Source organism: Lactuca sativa, chromosome 4 (assembly GCF_002870075.4).
Source record: "Lactuca sativa cultivar Salinas chromosome 4, Lsat_Salinas_v11, whole genome shotgun sequence".
Classification (NCBI taxonomy): Eukaryota; Viridiplantae; Streptophyta; class Magnoliopsida; order Asterales; family Asteraceae; genus Lactuca; species Lactuca sativa.
Genome location: NC_056626.2, coordinates 211,913,443 through 211,921,634, shown reverse-complemented (window position 1 = coordinate 211,921,634; position 8,192 = coordinate 211,913,443). Strand labels below are relative to the sequence as shown.

Genomic DNA, 8,192 nt, shown 5'->3' with positions numbered 1-8,192 from the left:
CATATAAAGATCTAAAATTAAGATGTTTGAATACATGTAAATGAAACAGTGTTGTCATTTCTTACATTTAACCTTATATTTGAAAGTTTAGTTTGTGCTTTTAAGATCTCTATGGTTTTCATTATCTAACTTGTGGTATTTTGTTTATGGGTCTTAGAATCTTTAAACAACCATAGTTTGACATCACAATTAAAGTTATTACACTTGGGGGATAGCTCTTTTGTGTCTGGTTGTCAAGCTACCTGCTTACTGGGGCATATTAAAAGTGGCTCAAAGTTCTTGCTGAAACTATAGCTTTTGAAAGTAGACTGATCGAATGAAGTTCTAAAATTCAAAATGGAGGCACCGGGAACCGATAGTCTATATGTTTATTTAATGATCCAATAAAATTTTCAGTCTACTTTCATGGCTTTGCAACTATTCAATTGAATTTTACTAGACCACAAAGGTTTAGCCTTTTTGTTATGAAGATAGTGGAAAAAGTAGTAAAACTTAAAAAATGAGTAATTTATCCAACTTCTGTAACCATATATATATATATATATATATATATATATATATATATATATATATATATATATATATATTGTGTAAATTTAATTTATTAATTTTTGAAACAAATTTTTGGCATCTAGACTCTAAGAATTTTAATATTTTTGTATCAACGTGCCTAAAAAAAGTAATTGAGTTTTTTTATTCGTTATATTATAAAATCCTATTGGATCCTAATATCAAATAGACATTTATAATTTGTAATTGAGAAACTCGCCTACTTATGAGTTATGACTACCAAATTGTTTATTTGGGTATTTAGATTGTGCTTCTATAACCTAACCAAACCAACACAACCAACACAAGTTTAAGCAATTATTTTTCATTATATATTTTTTAGAGTTTTAATACATCATATTGCAAGAAAAATAAAAAATAAAATAAATTACGCAGGTTTCTTGGTTTTATTTTTCATTATATCTTTTTAGAGTTTTTAGATAAACAAAATTTTCAATCAATGTCCCTAAAATACATCAGTATACAAAAATACATCAAACTAAACTTTCAAATACATCACTATACAAAAAGCATGAGTTTGTATGATACGATATATATTTTTGTATACTGACGTATTTTGTGGAATCTATTAGATATATATTTTTGTATACTGACGTATTTTGTGGAATTTGTTAAATATTAGTATTAAATAATAGATTCCACAAAATACGTCAGTATACAAAAATATATATATATTGTATCATACAAACTCGTGCTTTTATGAAATATCGACACTTGCAAAACGTAAATTGGATATTCATAACGGTGTATATATTTATTTTAAAACAAAATTATAAACTAACTAACAAAGTTTCTATCTTTATAGTGAATAATTTTTTTAAATATTTGATTAGCCCTTAAGATTTTGAATTATATATATTATTTTTCTTTCTTAATCGTGGTTTCCACAAGTTTTAAACTTAGTAAGCCTAATATACAATTACCTAATGCATATTTTGACCCAATCCCTTAATCCCCTGATCGAGTCTGTTTGACTACCGAGATCTCGCCAAATATCCGTACATCCAACCTTTCCGTTTTCTTCATTCTTGGATCTCAATTTCAAAATCGAAAACCCTCTATCTCTCCAAATTCTCATCTTCAATCTAATAAACCCTAGCCTCAACACACCACCTCTGATCTTCCTCTCCCTAATTTCACACACACAATCTCCATGGGTCGCCACAATCCACCACCTCCTTCAACGTCTCCACAATCCACAATCACTGTCACGACCTTCATCTCTTCCAATTGCTACTCTCCAAAAACCCTCACAACCGCTAGCCACCACGACCATCAAAACCATTCACCACCACTATCCCTTGTCAACCTTTACCCTGTTTCTCTCTTCTTTGGATTCTTAGGTATGTGAGGTAGTGTTGGTGTTTCCGCCATAACCATCACCACCATCCACCGTCAACCCAACCCCATTGGTGGATCTAGAATCACCCTCCTTCTCTTCTCTCTCATTCGATCGCAGAGAAGATAAATCAAGAGAGATGGAGTTGGAGAAAGCATTTGTCGCCACCATCGCCAATCTGTTGTGAGTTGCTATTTCCTCCATTTTATCCCCTTTTCATTATTTCCTGAATCATGTTCGTCTCCAACAGATGCAGGTTAAACCCCCATTTTCCCTTTCCTTTTCATATGCAATCAATTTAAATATGAAATGTATTCTTAGTTGTTATGTAAAAGAAGTATTGATGATTTTTATTATTACCTTTATATTTTCACTTTTTATTAAATAACAGGAAACTTGAAGCATCTTATAACAGATTTGGGTGTATTTGTGAGATTACAAGATAGAAACAAACTTTAGTTGGGATCGACTATTCAAATGCAAATATTCAGGTTATCTGACTTCCGAGAGCTTCTAGATCCTTAACCTAGAGGTTGAAATATTTTGATTGTTAGGTAGATACATAGGGTTTCTTCCCCTAAAACTCATCGTATTCGTATCCCCTTCTCCTCTACACCACCACCATCACTCACTACAATCAATCAGAAGCCGTTGTACCCAACCACTTCTCCTCTCTTAGATTCTTCATATCCCCTTTATACTGGTTTAAGTTTTGTACTTTCTTTTTAGGATTTGTTTGTTTTTTTATTATGGAATCAATTGAAGTTAATGTTTTGATTTGCTGCTGATGATATTTCACAAAGCCAGTTCTATTTATTATGACATGACTGGGATCCCAACAAATTACCATGGGGATGTATATCCTGATACTTACAACTTGCTATCATTAACAATGTTTCTAACAATGGTATATTATATTCACCATTCCTTTTTTGTTGTTTCAGGTTGTTGCAATGAAAGCCTTGAATATAATTTAGGAGGTACATTATTATTATTTTTTGTTATTTAAGATTCTTGTTATACACAAGAAAAAAAGGTATGTACACAAATGATGGAATCAGGTCTATTTTTTTTTTTTTGAGTTGTAGATGGGTTATTGGTTAGGATAAAAGAATATGTAAAACCGTTAAATGGAACCCTTGACATATTTATGAATATATTTGGGTTTCTTAACCATTTATATGAACTAAATCTTATTAGGATTAGTTCAAAATTTGTTGATTCAATATTTCTAGGGTCTTGATATTTATCAAGATTTAATTAAAATTCAACAAAGCTAATGTGTAACATCTACAAGCCATTCTTTTGTACCGTTAGTAATGGCGACGTATCAAGCTTTAGGAATGAAACAAATGCAGTTTGAACATGCTCTTTGAAACCAATAGTCATTAATTCTACCTTACCATTGCAGTGATTGATTTTAAATAAGAATTTGATGGCATGGAGACTACAATATAAAATAAAAATGGAAGTCAATTCTTTAGAAGCACAGTCAAGGTATGAAAGCGGGCATCATTCTATAACATATATAAACCTGTAACATTTATTTCTTTCTTCTATAGACACCATGGTTGACACTAAGGCTTGTGGTGTTTGGGCAAGTTCTGGAGTTGATTGAGTCATGCAAGATAGAGAGATAATCCCCTTCTAAAGATGAAAACATAACACTTAAATGTGAAGTCAATGTGTTGTAAAGTATGTGAGTGTATGTTTGGATATGTATGTGTGTGAATATCATAATCAATTGGGTGTGATATTGTGCAAAAATGGATTGGACTGGAATGAGTGATTGTATATTGTGAGAAAAAAAAACAAGGTTTAAGATTTTAAAATTTAGGTGACAAGTTTTTTTTTTTTTCTTTTTTCTGATAAATAGCCTCTTAGAAGTTGATTTACAAATTAATTTTTTGTCCCCAGTATTACAGATGCCCCTTTGATCCAAATACCCAAATACCCAACTGCATCAGGTGCATATTGGATGCACTTTAGTCTTTACCAAGTATGTTCACTATGTTGCTATGAATGAAACTGGTGCTTTCCAAAAATATGAAAATTCTACATAGTTGATAACTTTGAAAAATAACATAAATGTTTAGAAAAAAATGCAAAATGTACTTCAATCTGATTGAAGCAACCACTTGCACCCAATCTCAAAATTAAAGAGTAAATATTCTTGAATCATGAATAAGGAACAATTCTTGAATAATTCCTTCTAATTTCTTCTCATTCAATGAATAAGGAAAAGTGGCAAACACTAATTGTGAATTATATGAAAAGTTTAAAACAACTCTTGAAACTTTGAAGAAATATATTTGAAGTAAATTTATCTACAGTGTGCCGACAAAGTGTCAAATGTCAATTGTAGTCGTATGTTACTCACGGACACCAGTGGATTATTTGTAAATTTTTAATTGGACTAGACCCTAATAACTTTTTATATATAAGCAATTTTATTGGTTCGGTTTATAGTGGTTCGTATGTTAATTGTAGTCGTATGTTAAATGTCAATTTTATTGGTTTGATTTATAATGGTTCGGATTCCTAATAAAATCGTAACTGAACTATTACATATCAATTAACAAAAAGAGAAACAAAATTGTCAGTTTAAACTAGGGATGAAAGTGGGTCCAAACCCGGACCGGATGACCCGGACCCGGAAAACCTGGAACCGGTTAACGGGATTTTATAGAACTGGAAACCGGACCAGTATATAGGAACCGGTTCCTGTTCGGTTCCGGGTATGGTTCCGGGTAAAGTGGGTTTAGAACCGGAAAACTCGGAAACATCAAAGTGGGTAGGTTGGAACCGGATAAAGTGGGTTTAGAACCGGAAAACCCGGAAAAACCAGAATTTTTTGGTAATTACTTACTACTTAGTGGGTTGAACTTTAAAAATTTTCATATTGATATACCAACTTTGGGGGACTGTAACTCATTGAATACGAAACCAAAATTAACAAAATTATAGTCTAAAATTATGTACAAACTCTAAAATACACTCTAGTAAAACCTGCATGTCAATCCGACTTTAAAACGAATGAGATATGTTTGTATTAATATTTTCACATAATACAAAGTACAAAAACAAATAGCTGAAAAGTTGAAAATTTTCAGTTTTGATATCCCGACTTCGGAGGACTATAAATCATTGAATATTAAACCAAAAATGACAAAATTATAGTCTAAACTCATGTACAAACTGTAAACTAGAAGTTGGAACCACATGTCAATCCGACTTCAAACGAATTATATATGTATGTGTTAAAACTTTCACCGAATATAAAAAAACTGAAAAACTAAAAACTTCCAGCTTTGATATCTCGACTTTGGAGGACTATAAGTCAACGAATATAAAACTAAAAATGAAAAATTTATAGTCTAGAATCATGTACAAACTCTAAACTACATGTTGGAAAAAACCTTATGTCAATTGGAGTTGAAACAAATAAGATATGCATCTTTTAAACGTTTCACAAAAACCGGTTCCGGCCCTAAAAGTGGTTCTGGTTCCAAAAATCGGTTCCGGTTTTTAGACCCGGTTTACCCGGACCCGATGGACCCAAACCCGGATTACCCGGAACCCGGATAAAGCCAATTTTTAAACCCGGAACCGGACCCAGTTCTACATATTCCGGTTCTAACGGTTCCGGTTCCGGTCCGATTCCTGTTCCGGTTCTAAATCTCATCCCTAGTTTAAACGACGGTTTTGTTATAATGAGCCGGTTGTAACCATTAAATTTGTTTTGGTTCGGATTTTCTGGTTATTATGGTAACCATTAGATTTGTTTTTGGTTTGAATTTTCTAGGTATTATGATCACCCTAAAAAAATGGTACATTTCTAGGAGGTTAAAAAAACATATATTTTAACCTAAAAACCATGCCATTAAAAATATATATGAATAGCAAATGGTCCATGTCATTCATCTTTTTTTAATTCAGAAATAAACTTTTTATTTTTTCAAAACACAAAAAAAACCGAATTATGCGATTATAAAAACCATTTTTTCTTATTTGGATTGTGATCACAAAAAAACACGAAATACAATGATAAAAGTGTTTTTTTTTTGCCTAAAACACAACATATTCTTATTTTACCAAAAAAACCACAAAGTATTAACTTAACCCATACAACAAGTACTTTGTTTTCTAACTCAATATATGCCTTAAAAGAAATCTACTCGATGCATGAAAACTAATCGCCAAAAGATATTATAAATGGCTACCGCATCGCACATGTACATTACTAGAGTGATAAGACAGTGATCATGGTTAGTGTATAAACTAATCGTCGAAACAAACTATTTGTCGTCCACTGCTTTGCACGGGTAAATGACTAGTATATATATATATATATATATATATATATATATATATATATATATATATATATATAGAGAGAGAGAGAGAGAGAGAGAGAGAGAGAGAGAGAGTGCGGTAGGTTCAAATGTGGATGAACAAATATTGTGTGGATGTAGGGATTAATATGGGCCAAATATTATTTAATTTAATTAAGTATTTAATTAAATCATCTACCCTTTAATTTAGGCAAATTACTTTATTTAAAACCCTATCAAACCTTCGGTCATATCCCTCCTGCTTCGATCGACCGACCTTATGGAAAAGAAATATTACATCGACAATCTTGAAACTCTGAATCGAGACTGAATCTAAGACGATTTCTTAAGGATTTCAATTCAAGGTTCTTGATTTGTGAATTCAATTCACAAATTGTTCTTCTGTAACTATCGATCAATGAGTTCTACCCCTTTTCCGATCCCGAATAGCCTACTAACGTTCGTCAACACCATCATATATGTCATCGATTTCCCTCAAAGATTGTGACCTGCAAGGCCGCAATCAAGGTTGAACAATATGGTTTTTGCAATTTATATTTGCGTTGATTGGATTTACATGTTTATTGAAAGGAATATCAATTTATATTGGCATTGCTCTACTTCTGGGTTTTGATTGGATACGGTAAGTGTTCCTTTGAAGTTCTGCCTGGATTTCAATTAAAATCTTAGTTTCGATTGTGTTTGTATGAGTTTAGTTTGAAATTGATTTATGGTGTTTCAATTGTTATATTGGGAACAAGACATTGACGCACAAAGTATAGATTAATAGAAATCTTTTTTTTCTTTTTACAATTCCACCACCACGTCCACTTTTGATTCTCATAACAATCAATTTCAAATTACTTCAATTTTGAGGATGCACTGCCTTTTTACCGGAAACTTCTTAGATTAAGGTAATAAAACTGTATTGTTCTTTTGACCATTCAATATATTGATATTTGAATTATTCGCTGAAAGTCTTAGCTTCATATACTTGAAGCCTTATTGTTTTTTTGAGTAATATGTTATATGATTTATTGGTTTTTACCTTTTGCAAGCTTAATTGACAACTGGTAATGTGATAATGGATTTGTTTGTAGAATCTATACTACTGTATGAATAATATGAGGTGAGGTAATTAAATATTTGAATTTTGTTTTACATAATGATCAGGTGAAGTAAAACTTATGAGTTAATTCCAACAGAATGGATACGGCAATTGAATCTTGAATTTCAATTCTATTGGAATGGAATCACGAATTTCAATTCTATTGGAATGGAATATGGATATTTTCTTATTGATTTATGCATGTTCTACAATACTTGGTTATTGGTTTAGGTGCAATTCACAAGTCTGCATATTTTTCCAAAGGAATTTAGTTTTTTAATTTTTCATTTGCTAATGCATTATTGGATTCTAAACTACAATTTGGTTTTGTTTTCACAGAAGTTGATGCTTGAAGAACGGACCACAAAATTCAAAGTGATTCTAAGCAACATTATTCTTTTAGAACGGATTAGTGTCTTTGTTAGATTTTGATGTTTTCTTTCCGGATTTTGAAAGTTTTTTTAGTTTTATTCTTTAACAATAAATTTAATTCTTAATAATTATTACCCGTATTCTATAGAATTAATGTAATTTTTGTTATTATTCTTCAACTCACGGTTCAAAATTTTGTTATTTTTCAAAATGTTCATTCAATCAGAATATGTATTCTATTAGAATACGTATTTTAAACTATTGGTCCACATTAATCCCTATATCCACACAATACTTATCATCCATATTATAACCTAGCCATATATACATATATATATATATATATATATATATATATATATATATATATATATATATATATATATATATATATATATAGGGTTAGGATTAAATGTGAATGATATATATTGTGTGAGTGTATGACAAATTTTGGACCATTAGATTTAGA

The 8,192-nt window shown here is 30.9% G+C and overlaps 1 long non-coding RNA gene across 4 annotated transcripts; it reads left to right on the top strand.

Annotated features, from left to right (window-relative positions):
* Window positions 1–1,510: 1,510 nt before the first annotated feature.
* LOC111902083 (uncharacterized) lies at window positions 1,511–3,763 on the top strand. Of its 4 annotated transcripts, XR_002853672.2 has the most exons (4): window positions 1,530–2,400; window positions 2,854–2,889; window positions 3,321–3,406; window positions 3,472–3,763. It is a non-coding gene; the product is annotated as an uncharacterized LOC111902083 (long non-coding RNA). The 4 variants fall into 4 exon arrangements; XR_002853671.3 differs by having other exon boundaries at window positions 1,525–2,400; window positions 2,854–3,406; XR_002853670.2 differs by having other exon boundaries at window positions 1,531–2,400; window positions 3,321–3,763.
* Window positions 3,764–8,192: the final 4,429 nt, after the last annotated feature.